Source organism: Xenopus tropicalis, chromosome 4 (genome assembly GCF_000004195.4).
Source record: "Xenopus tropicalis strain Nigerian chromosome 4, UCB_Xtro_10.0, whole genome shotgun sequence".
Taxonomy (NCBI): domain Eukaryota; kingdom Metazoa; phylum Chordata; class Amphibia; order Anura; family Pipidae; genus Xenopus; species Xenopus tropicalis.
In genome coordinates this window covers 2014636-2026840 of record NC_030680.2, presented here as the reverse complement: position 1 = coordinate 2026840, position 12205 = coordinate 2014636, and the positions used below count along the sequence as shown (strand labels likewise).

The window sequence follows — 12205 nt, the reverse complement described above, 5'->3', positions numbered from 1 at the left end:
ATGGGATTAACTTCCCCTTGAAAAGTTGTGAAATAGAAAACAATGAGGGAATTAACATCTTAACTAAACATTAATAAATCTCAAATTATGGGAGTTATTTTTGAAAAACTTGAACTAAAAATAAAATCGACTTTTTCTCAAAATTGCTTAGTAAATGTGCCCATATGTCAAGTGCAGTCAGCAAAGTGCAATTTCTGGCACCACTGCCATGTTTTTTTCCCCAGTTTAGATCTGGGAACAGTCAACTTATCAAAGGGCACCCATTGGAGGAACATTGTTTCCCCCACCAGAGGCGGAGCCTAAACATGCCAGCACTCTAATTGGGAAAAACAATACCATTATGTTTCATCCTTCCCACAAAATAGTTCTGTTTCCCCCAACTGGAGTGCAGGAAACAATTTTCCACCAATAGGTGCCCTTTAATAAGTTGGAAGTGTGCCCAGACCTAAACTGATGCATTTGTTTCCCTTTGATCTTTCCGCAATTCAGCTCTCAAAAACTGCAGTAAAGTGGTTGAAAAGCTCCTAAACTTAGTGAGTGCTATCAGGGTAGCTACCCCGCACTAGATCTCCTTGGTGGAGCTCAGACTGCACTTGCGTTACAAAGCTAGTTATATTCTGTCTAACCTACCATTTTTAACAGGGAGCTATAACAGGATCTGCTATCCAATGGGTGCACCTTATTCATGAGTCACAAAACTTTATATTGTGGCCTTATGCTCCAGACTCCCCAGCACACCCACCCCTAGCATGAGATTTAGCCCCATGCCCCCTCCCCTTTTAAAGATTATGTAACAGGAACTACAATCCCTTCCCCAGGGCAAATGGAAACATACCCCTCCCCCAGTCTACAGGTACTTTTATTCACAGTAGGAATAGTTTTATTATACCCTACAGCAGTACTTACCCTTTACTGAGAGAGTAAAATCCAGAACCAGAGAGTCTCCCAGGGATCTGTGGGATATGACACAGGAATACTTTCCCCCATCATCCCCCATAGAAGGATTTAACAGCAGCTGACTGGTTACAGTGAAGGTTCCGTCCCCATTCTCTAGCGGCTCATTGGTGGAGACTCCTTGGCGCAGCACAACATATGCAGTGTCACTGAGTTGTTTTATCCACTGGAACTTTATTGTTTCTGGGTAATAATTACTGGCTCGGCATGTAACCCCCCTCTCTGTTCCTTCCTCTATAATAACGTCGGGGGGCACCAGGCTGGCACTGGGTTTAACTGCACGGGGAGAGAAGGAAAAGTGGAAAACAGCAATAAAGGGAAATACACACTTAGACTTAAGGAATTATCTAAATGACACTACAGAAATGTAATTTCTAATTATGTACATAATAATATTAATATTAAAATGTACATAATCCATAAAGTACTGGGTTTATAACATGAACCACCTTGAATCACCTTTCATACAATGGGATGTGCCTGTTTCTCCCTGACAAATAACACGGAGCACAGAGTAACTATAAATGTAAAATGGCTTGAAAATAACTTTTAAACATCTGGAGATGAAAAATCTTCCAACTCGGTGTGTCACATTTGGATTTGTCAGGGTGAATTATGGGTATTATTATAGATATATATATGCACAGTCGAAAGCACTCACAGCCAGAATGTATATAAAAGTCAAACATAAAATATATAAAAGATCCACCATGATGTACATAAAATATATATTAAAGGGGAACTAAACCCTGCGGCACAGCGCGGCTCAACCAAACGTTACTCAGCTGTTGCCGGACTACAAATCCCAGAATAATGTAACATATAATGAAGGGTGAGGCATGCTGGGAGCTGTAGTCCAGCAACATCACGGCTGTATTCTTAAAGCAATATTGCCCAATAAAACTGCATTAAAATGCAAGAAATCCCCCAAAGAGAATCCCAGCTGATGTGAGTAAATCCGGCTCCCTGTTCTCTGTTCCTGCAATTGGAGTTGGGAGCAATAAGCACAGTTTCCCAGCACTGAACAAGTCTGTCCCTTTATCCCCATGTCTGATTCCTGTGCCATATAATGAAGGGAAAATGCCGTCATTATCTCTATATGTAAGGTACCAGCAAGGGGCCTGACACAGGGAATCAGCATTCTCATTGGTCACTTCTCCTGCATTTATAATGAAGTTATTTATCAGTTGGGTTCCCTTTCTATCACTGACATTGGGGGCAGGTTATTGGCTCTGCTATATCCCCACTGCTTTGTATAAACTGAGGGGCAAAACAGCACTTACCCTGTGGGCAGAAAAGCCTACAGCAGATCCAACAGATTCCAACCCATTTATCATTTTACACATATCTAGTAGAATTATGTCTTAAACAACTGGACTTTTCTGAGTTTTTCTTGAAACGTTTCACCACTCATCCGAGTGGCTTCTTCAGTTCAAATGACTGGTAGGGAATTCCCCGGTATTTAAACCCTTGATGGTAGTACAGTCACAAACATCCAATCACAATGGTTCCATTGAACTTGTTCAGTTAGGGGTTGGCTGAAACTGACAGGTGTAAGAAGGTATGATCCAATCACAATGGTACCAAGATTCTCATTGATGAAGGGGTTAATCCTTCAAAGTACATGACTGGAAGTGTGAACTGTTGTGAAACTGCTGGGGTAAGGATGTCAACGCGCCATTGTATGTTGGTGACAAGCGGTGTCTCAGGCCCCCTCCTCTGTTCAGGGATGGTTTTTCCCTTTATACATTTCATTATTTATTTACACATTGAGTTACTTTCCTTCCCACCAAGTAGCCCTGGGCCAGAATGTGCCTTTATATAACTTTATATCATTTATCTGCAGGGGGGTCACTGGCCGCGGATCTGAATAAGCTCATGGCCCGGAACAGCAGCATCTGGTGGCCCTAAAGCTAAATATAAATGTGGGGAAAGGGGTTTATTTGGGCATTATTTGTCACCTAAGAACACACATATCTCATGCTTTTGAGTAGATAAATAACTGGAAAACATATTTTTGGAATTTTAAAGGCACAAATGTATGAAACCATAGATTTACCCAGAAGCACAGATAACACTCAGTCCTGTCATTAAGGTTGGTCCCTGGCATTGCCCTGAGGAGGCGGACAGACCTGGCATTGCCCTGAGGAGGCGGGCAGACCTGGCATTGCCCTGAGGAGGCGGGCAGACCTGGCATTGCCCTGAGGAGGCGGGCAGACCTGGCATTGCCCTGGGGAGGCGGGCAGACCTGGCATTGCCCTGGGGGGTGGATAGGGGAGATATGGAGCACTAATTATCTATGGAAACATTCCTGGGTGTCAGAGTTTCCTAAATTTAATAATGAGCCCCTTTTTTGCATACAGGGCAATTAACCAATCAGGCCTTATATTGACAGTTACCCAGTGGAGGGGCTATTAGTGCAAGCACCCAAGGCTCAGTGCTCAACTGCCCGCCCACCCAGTGGTGATGTCACACCTACCCCCCTTACAGATGGACCCCAACTAGGGGTAGTTCTAGCCCTGCAGTTACCCTCTATACTTATATTGCAGCCCTGGGCCACTTACCTGCCACCTCCAGAGCAGATCTCCCCTCTGCCCACTCATTATCGTAGGTAACAGTGCAGGTATATTCTCCCTCATCAGTGATTTGTACCTGCGCCAGGGAAAGCCCAGCGTTGCCTTTAATCAGCCGAACGTCTAATTCTGATCCCGGCCTGATAGGAATGTGGGATCGTCTTTCATAGATATAAACTGGGCCGGATCCCAGGGTCCAATGGACAGAGAGGCGCTGTAGGTCCAGTTCTGCGCTGCTGTATCCAGTGATTGTACATGGGATAAACACATCCTGGTCCCTCAGTACTTTCACTGGCGAGTCGCTCACTTTCACTCCCACTGGGTCTGAGATGTAAAAAATAAAGAAAAGCTTAAAGGGCAACTAAAGCCTAAAAAAATATGGCTAGAAATGTTTAGCTGTGGGGTTTGAGCCCCTGTACCAGCCCAACGGCACCAAAGCTCTATAGAAATAAAGCCCCATGCCCCTGAAGATGCCCACAGTAGCTCTCCATCTTTTGCCCAACTACTGCACATGCTCAGTCTGCTCTTGGCTGATGTCACTGAGCTTAGGGAGCGACTCACAATATTCTTCTTTCCCCTGCCTGCTTGCTCTAGTCTCTGCCTGTTCCCTATTAACCCTTTCACTGCCAGCCATTTTGGACCAAAGTGGAACTTCTACTGGCAGACAGTTTTTTTACATTTTGCACTGTTTCACTTTCTTTGGGGGGGACTTTTAGTTTACCCAGGAAGACAATATATTGTTTTTTTCAGGACAAACTAAGCTTTCAAAATATGGTAGAATTTTGGTGTAATTCCAATTCTGTAACAAGATATAGGCTTCTAAATGTCTGAAAAATTTTAAAAAATCATATTTTTCATAATATAAACACACATACCAGAAACAAAAATTATTTTATGCACAAAAATACAACTGATTTGGAAAGTCCCATGTCCCCTGATCGTGCCAATACCAAATATATATAGTTTTATGGAGATTTCTCACTTGTATAGGTCAAAAACTCCCAGCAGTACCCTACCAAATTCCCAAAGCACTGCTTCACAAAGCTGCATACTTTAGATTTCAAGGCCAAAACTTCCACTAACAGAAAGTTTATCCCAGAAAATTACATATTTATGGAAAGAACAGATTCTGGGGAATCCAGAATAGGCACAACTGTCTGTCTGCTCCAAACTACCAAGTCACAATGCTTTCCTAAAGTTATTGGTTTTTATCAAAATTTGTGACATTTTTAAAAAATCGCTTTAAAGCTTCCAGTCTATAGTATCTTATCTCCTACAGGTCATAAAGTAACCAAATAAAACACCCTAAATATGAACGCCAGGGGTCCCCTGAACAGTTTGATGCCCAATATGTATAGGTTTAGCTAAGTATGTGGCATGTAGGGGCCCCAATGTGAACATACCCCCATATGATCTATCATTTCTGTCATTTCAGCTCCTGCAAAATCAACACATTTACATCATTATATGTGGGGTAAAGCTAGTAAAAAGTACATTCACCCCAGAAAGTCATATATTTTTGGAAAGTACACATTCCTCTGAATCTAAAATGGGTACCCATGTTTTTCTACTCCAAAGTACCAAGCCATAAAGCTTTTCTAAAGCTGGCAATTTTTATGACATTTCCAAAAATCCCCTTAAAACTTCCATTTTGCAGCATCTTATCTCCCACATAGCATTAGGTACCAAGATAAAACACCCTAAATTTGAACGCCAGGGGTCCACTGAACAGTTTGATGCCCAATATGTATAGGTTTACCTAAGTATGTGGCATGTAGGGGCCACAATGTGAACATACCCCCATATGATCTATCATTTCTGTCATTTCAGCTCCTGCAAAATCAACACATTTACATCATTATATGTGGGATAAAGCTACAAAAAAGTACATTCACCCCAGTAAGTCATATATTTTTGGAAAGTACACATTCCCCTGAATTCAAAATGGGTACCCATGTCTATCTACTCCAAAGTACCAAGCTGCAAAGCTTTCCTAAACTGGTAATTTTGATGACATTTCCAAAAATCCCTTCAAAGCTTCCAGTTTCCAGCACCTTCTCTCCCACATAGTATTAGGTACCAAGATAAAACACCCTGAATTTGAATGCCAGGGGTCCACTGAACAGTTTGATGCCCAATATGTATAGGTTTACGTAAGTATGTGGCATTTAGGGGCCCCAATGTGAACATACCCCCATATGATCTATCATTTCTGTCATTTCAGCTCCTGCAAAATCAACACATTTACATCATTATATGTGGGATAAAGTTAGTAAAAAGTACTCACCCCAGAAAGTCATATATTTTTGGAAAGTACACATTCCCCCGAATCTATAATGGGTACCCATGTCTTTCTACTCCAAAGTACCAAGCCACAAAGCATTTCTAAAATTAGCAATTTTGATGACATTTCCAAAAATCCGCTCAAAGCTTCCACTTTGCAGCATCTTATCTCCCACATAGCATTAGGTACCAAGATAAAACACCCTAAATATGAACGCCAGGGGTCCACTGAAGAGTTTGATGCCCAATATGTATAGGTTTACCTAAGTACGTGGCATGTAGGGGCCCCAATGGGAACATAACCCTTTATGATGTGTCATTTAAAAAAATCAACACATTTACATCCTTTATGTGGGATAATGCTACAAAAAAGTACGCTCACCCAGAAAGACATATATTTTTGGAAAGTACACATTCCCCCAAATCTGAAATGGGTACCCATGTCTTTCTACTCCAAAGTACCAAGCCATAAAGCTTTCCTAAGTTTGCCGATTTTTACGATATTTCAGAAAATCGCCTAAAGGTGTTGCAATTTGCCGCATTTATCTCACACAATTTCTTGCGTACAAAGGCAAATCACCCCAAATAGGAACACCTAAGGGCTACTGAACAGTTTGATGCCCAATATGCATAGATATACCAAAGTCTGCGGAATGTAATGACCCCAAAATGAAAATAGCGCATATGGATTTCTCGCCTGCAAACCCAGCTTTTGCACACAGAGCCCCCTGTCAGCGTATTATGTGCTGTAACCCCCAAACTATACAGAAAAATCCAGAAAACCATATATTTTTGGAAAGTACACATTCTGACAATTCCAACATGGGTAAAGAGTCCTTTCTACACCAAAGTACCCATCTGCAAAGCTTTCCTAAAGTTAGTGGTTTTTATGACATTTCAGAAAATCTCCTAAAAATGTTGCAATTTGCTGCATTTATCTCACACAATTTCTTGCATACAAAGGCAAGTCACCCCAAATAGGAACACCTAAGGGCTACTGAACAGTTTAATGCCCAATATGCATAGATATACCAAAATCTGTGGTATGTACTGACCCCAAAATGAAAATAGCGCATATGGATTTCTCGCCTGCCAACTCAGCTTTTGTACACAGAGCCCCCTGTCAGCGTATTATGTGCCGTAACCCCCCCTAACTATACAGAGCCCCCTGTCAGCGTATTATGTGCCGTAACCCCCCCTAACTATACAGAGCCCCCTGTCAGTGTATTATGTGCTGTAACCCCCCTAACTATACAGAGACCCCTGTCAGTGTATTATGTGCCGTAACCCCCCTAACTATAAAGAGCCCCCTGTCAGTGTATTATGTGCAGTAACCCCCCCCTAACTATACAGAGCCTCCTGTCAGTGTATTATGTGCTGAAACCCCCCTAACTATACAGAGACCCCTGTCAGTGTATTATGTGCCGTAACCCCCCTAACTATACAGAGCCTCCTGTCAGTGTATTATGTGCAGTAACCCCCCCTAACTATACAGAGCCTCCTGTCAGTGTATTATGTGCTGAAACCCCCCTAACTATACAGAGCCCCCTGTCAGTATATTATGTGCCGTAACCCCCCTAACTATACAGAGCCCCCTGTCAGTGTATTATGTGCAGTAACCCCCCCTAACTAAACAGAGCCCCCTGTCAGTGTATTATGTGCCGTAACCCCCCCTAACTATACAGAGCCTCCTGTCAGTGTATTATGTGCTGAAACCCCCCTAACTATACAGAGCCCCCTGTCAGTGTATTATGTGCTGTAACCCCCCTAACTATACAGAGCCCCCTGTCAGTGTATTATGTGCCGTAACCCCCCCTAACTATACAGAGCCCCCTGTCAGTGTATTATGTGCCGTAACCCCCCAACTATACAGAGCCCCCCTGTCAGTGTATTATGTGCTGAAACCCCCCTAACTATACAGAGACCCCTGTCAGCGTATTATGTGTAGTAACCCCCCCTAACTATACAGAGCCCCCTGTCAGTGTATTATGTGCCGTAACCCCCCCTAACTATACAGAGCCCCCTGTCAGTGTATTATGTGCCGTAACCCCCCAACTATACAGAGCCCCCCTGTCAGTGTATTATGTGCTGAAACCCCCCTAACTATACAGAGCCCCCTGTCAGCGTATTATGTGTAGTAACCCCCCCTAACTATACAGAGCCCCCTGTCAGTGTATTATGTGCAGTAACCCCCCCTAACTATACAGAGCCCCCTGTCAGCGTATTATGTGCCGTAACCCCCCTAACTATACAGAGCCCCCTGTCAGTGTATTATGTGCTGAAACCCCCCCTAACTATACAGAGCCCCCTGTCAGTGTATTATGTGCAGTAACCCCCCCTAACTATACAGAGCCCCCTGTCAGTGTATTATGTGCAGTAACCCCCCCTAACTATACAGAGCCCCCTGTCAGTGTATTATGTGCTGAAACCCCCCCTAACTATACAGAGCCCCCTGTCAGTGTATTATGTGCTGAAACCCCCCTAAATATACAGAGCCCCCTGTCAGTGTATTATGTGCAGTAACCCCCCCTAACTATACAGAGCCCCCTGTCAGTGTATTATGTGCTGAAACCCCCCCTAACTATACAGAGCCCCCTGTCAGTGTATTATGTGCTGAAACCCCCCCTAACTATACAGAGCCCCCTGTCAGTGTATTATGTGCTGAAACCCCCCCTAACTATACAGAGCCCCCTGTCAGTGTATTATGTGCTGAAACCCCCCCTAACTATACAGAGCCCCCTGTCAGTGTTTTATGTGCTGAAACCCCCCCTAACTATACAGAGCCCCCTGTCAGTGTATTATGTGCTGAAACCCCCCCTAACTATACAGAGCCCCCTGTCAGTGTTTTATGTGCTGAAACCCCCCCTAACTATACAGAGCCCCCTGTCAGTGTATTATGTGCTGAAACCCCCCCTAACTATACAGAGCCCCCTGTCAGTGTTTTATGTGCTGAAACCCCCCCTAACTATACAGAGCCCCCTGTCAGTGTATTATGTGCTGAAACCCCCCCTAACTATACAGAGCCCCCTGTCAGTGTATTATGTGCTGAAACCCCCCCTAACTATACAGAGCCCCCTGTCAGTGTTTTATGTGCAGTAACCCCCCCTAACTATACAGAGCCCCCTGTCAGTGTATTATGTGCAGTAACCCCCCCTAACTATACAGAGCCCCCTGTCAGTGTATTATGTGCCGTAACCCCCCCTAACTATACAGAGCCCCCTGTCAGTGTATTATGTGCAATAACCCCCCCTAACTATACAGAGCCCCCTGTCAGTGTATTATGTGCTGAAACCCCCCTAACTATACAGAGCCCCCTGTCAGTGTATTATGTGCTGAAACCCCCCCTAACTATACAGAGCCCCCTGTCAGTGTATTATGTGCTGAAACCCCCCTAACTATACAGAGCCCCCTGTCAGTGTATTATGTGCAGTAACCCCCCCTAACTATACAGAGCCCCCTGTCAACGTATTATGTGCCGTAACCCCCCTAACTATATAGAGCCCCCTGTCAGTGTATTATTTGCCGTAACCCCCCTAACTATACAGAGCCCCCTGTCAGTGTATTATGTGCCGTAACCCCCCTAACTATACACAGACCCCCAGAAAACCATATATTTTTGGAAAGTACACTTTCTGATGAATTCAAAATAGGTAAAGTAATTTTTCTACACCAAAGTTACACCTGGCAAAGCTACGCTAAAAACAGATTAGGAACACTAATACAGGGATAAAAATGCAATAAAACCAGAAAAATTGTGCAAATCAGCGAAACAACAAAATAAGTCACATGACAGTGTAATTAGTGGTCAGAATATCTGATCCAATAGTCACGCTGTCAAAATAAACAGTTTTCAAGGGGGCATCTCTCCTGCTGGTACCGGCTGCGGGTCTCTCCTGCTGGTACCAGCTGCGGGGGGCTTACAAAAGAGGGTCTAACAAAGTAACAAGATGGCGGCCCCCTCTGGCGTATCTCCTGGTACCAGCTGCGGGGGGCACCTTTCCTGCTGGTACCGGTTGCAGGCGGCGTCTCTCCTGCTGGTACCGGCTGCGGGGTGCAGCCGGTACCCCCCAGCTGGTTTCCCCTTTTCCCTCTCTGACCATCACCCGGTTACATTTCTGTCTCTCACTCTCCTTCCCAACCTGCTCCTCCCCCCACTACTAATTCCGAATACATGTGACATGGGCCTTAGCTCACTCTTTCAGCTCCAGTCTCTCCTCCTTTAACAAGATCCCTGACCCTGATACCCTGGTTAGTGAGTACAGCCACATACCAGCCCCCACCCTATAAGCTAAGCGACTCCCCTGTGCAAGGTCTGTGGAACGTATGTGGGGAAATCCCGTATATTATAGATTCCTATTGTAGTTCCTCAGTGCTGCCTTGTCACAGGCCAAGCAGGAGTAGCACAGTACTGCCACTCACCTACCAACCTACAGTACTGTCACTCACCTACCTACTGTACTGCCACTCACCTACCTACTGTACTGCCACTCACCTACCTACTGTACTGCCACTCACCTACCTACTGTACTGCCACTCACCTACCTACTGTACTGCCACTCACCTACCTACTGTACTGCCACTCACCTACCTACTGTACTGCCACTCACCTACCTACTGTACTGCCACTCACCTACCTACTGTACTGCCACTCACCTACCTACTGTACTGCCACTCACCTACCTACTGTACTGCCACTCACCTACCTACTGTACTGTCACTCACCTACCTACTGTACTGTCACTCACCTACCTACTGTACTGCCACTCACCTACCTACTGTACCGTCACTCACCTACCTACAGTACTGCCACTCACCTACCTACTGTACTGTCACTCACCTACCTACTGTACTGCCACTCACCTACCTACTGTACTGTCACTCACCTACCTACTGTACTGCAACTCACCTACCTACTGTACTGCCACTCACCTACCTACTGTACTGCCACTCACCTACCTACTGTACTGCCACTCACCTACCTACTGTACTGCCACTCACCTACCTACTGTACTGCCACTCACCTACCTACTGTACTGTCACTCACCTACCTACTGTACTGCCACTCACCTACCTACTGTACTGCCACTCACCTACCTACTGTACTGTCACTCACCTACCTACTGTACTGCCACTCACCTACCTACTGTACTGTCACTCACCTACCTACTGTACCGTCACTCACCTACCTACTGTACCGCCACTCACCTACCTACTGTACTGCCACTCACCTACCTACAGTACTGCCACTCACCTACCTACTGTACTGTCACTCACCTACCTACTGTACTGCCACTCACCTACCTACTGTACTGTCACTCACCTACCTACTGTACTGCGACTCACCTACCTACTGTACTGCCACTCACCTACCTACTGTACTGCCACTCACCTACCTACTGTACTGCCACTCACCTACCTACTGTACTGCCACTCACCTACCTACTGTACTGCCACTCACCTACCTACAGTACTGCCACTCACCTACCTACTGTACTGTCACTCACCTACCTACTGTACTGCCACTCACCTACCTACAGTACTGCCACTCACCTACCTACTGTACTGTCACTCACCTACCTACTGTACTGCCACTCACCTACCTACTGTACTGCCACTCACCTACCTACTGTACTGTCACTCACCTACCTACTGTACTGCCACTCACCTACCTACTGTACTGCCACTCACCTACCTACTGTACTGCCACTCACCTACCTACAGTACTGCCACTCACCTACCTACAGTACTGCCACTCACCTACCTACTGTACTGTCACTCACCTACCTACTGTACTGCCACTCACCTACCAAACTACGATACTGTGACTTACCTACCTACTGTACTGTCACTCATCTACCTACTGTACTGCCACTCACCTACCAACCTACAGTACTGCCACTCACCTACCTACTGTACTGCCACTCACCTACCTACTGTACTGTCACTCACCTACCTACTGTACTGCCACTCACCTACCAAACTACGGTACTGTGACTTACCTACCTACTGTACTGTCACTCACCTACCTACTGTACTGCCACTCACCTACCTACTGTACTGCCACTCACCTACCTACGGTACTGCCACTCACCTACCTACGGTACTGTCACTCACCTACCTACTGTACTGCCACTCACCTACCTACTGTACTGCCACTCACCTACCTACAGTACTGCCACTCACCTACCTACTGTACTGCCACTCACCTACCTACTGTACTGTCACTCACCTACCTACTGTACTGCCACTCACCTACCTACTGTACTGTCACTCACCTACCTACAGTACTGCCACTCACCTACCTACTGTACTGTCACTCACCTACCTACTGTACTGCCACTCACCTACCTACTGTACTGTCACTCACCTACCTACTGTACTGCGACTCACCTACC

General features: G+C 45.4%; 1 protein-coding gene across 2 annotated transcripts in view; it reads right to left on the bottom strand.

Moving 5' to 3' along the window:
- Positions 1-904: 904 nt before the first annotated feature.
- The window catches only part of LOC100498645, a 94024-nt gene continuing 82723 nt past the window's right edge, over positions 905-12205 (bottom strand). For both annotated transcript variants that reach the window (XR_004222184.1, XR_004222185.1), the window contains 2 exons: positions 3519-3851; positions 905-1230 (listed from right to left, as the gene is read on the bottom strand). The gene's annotated coding sequence lies outside the window, so the exon portion shown is untranslated. The remainder of the gene's footprint in view (positions 1231-3518; positions 3852-12205) is intronic.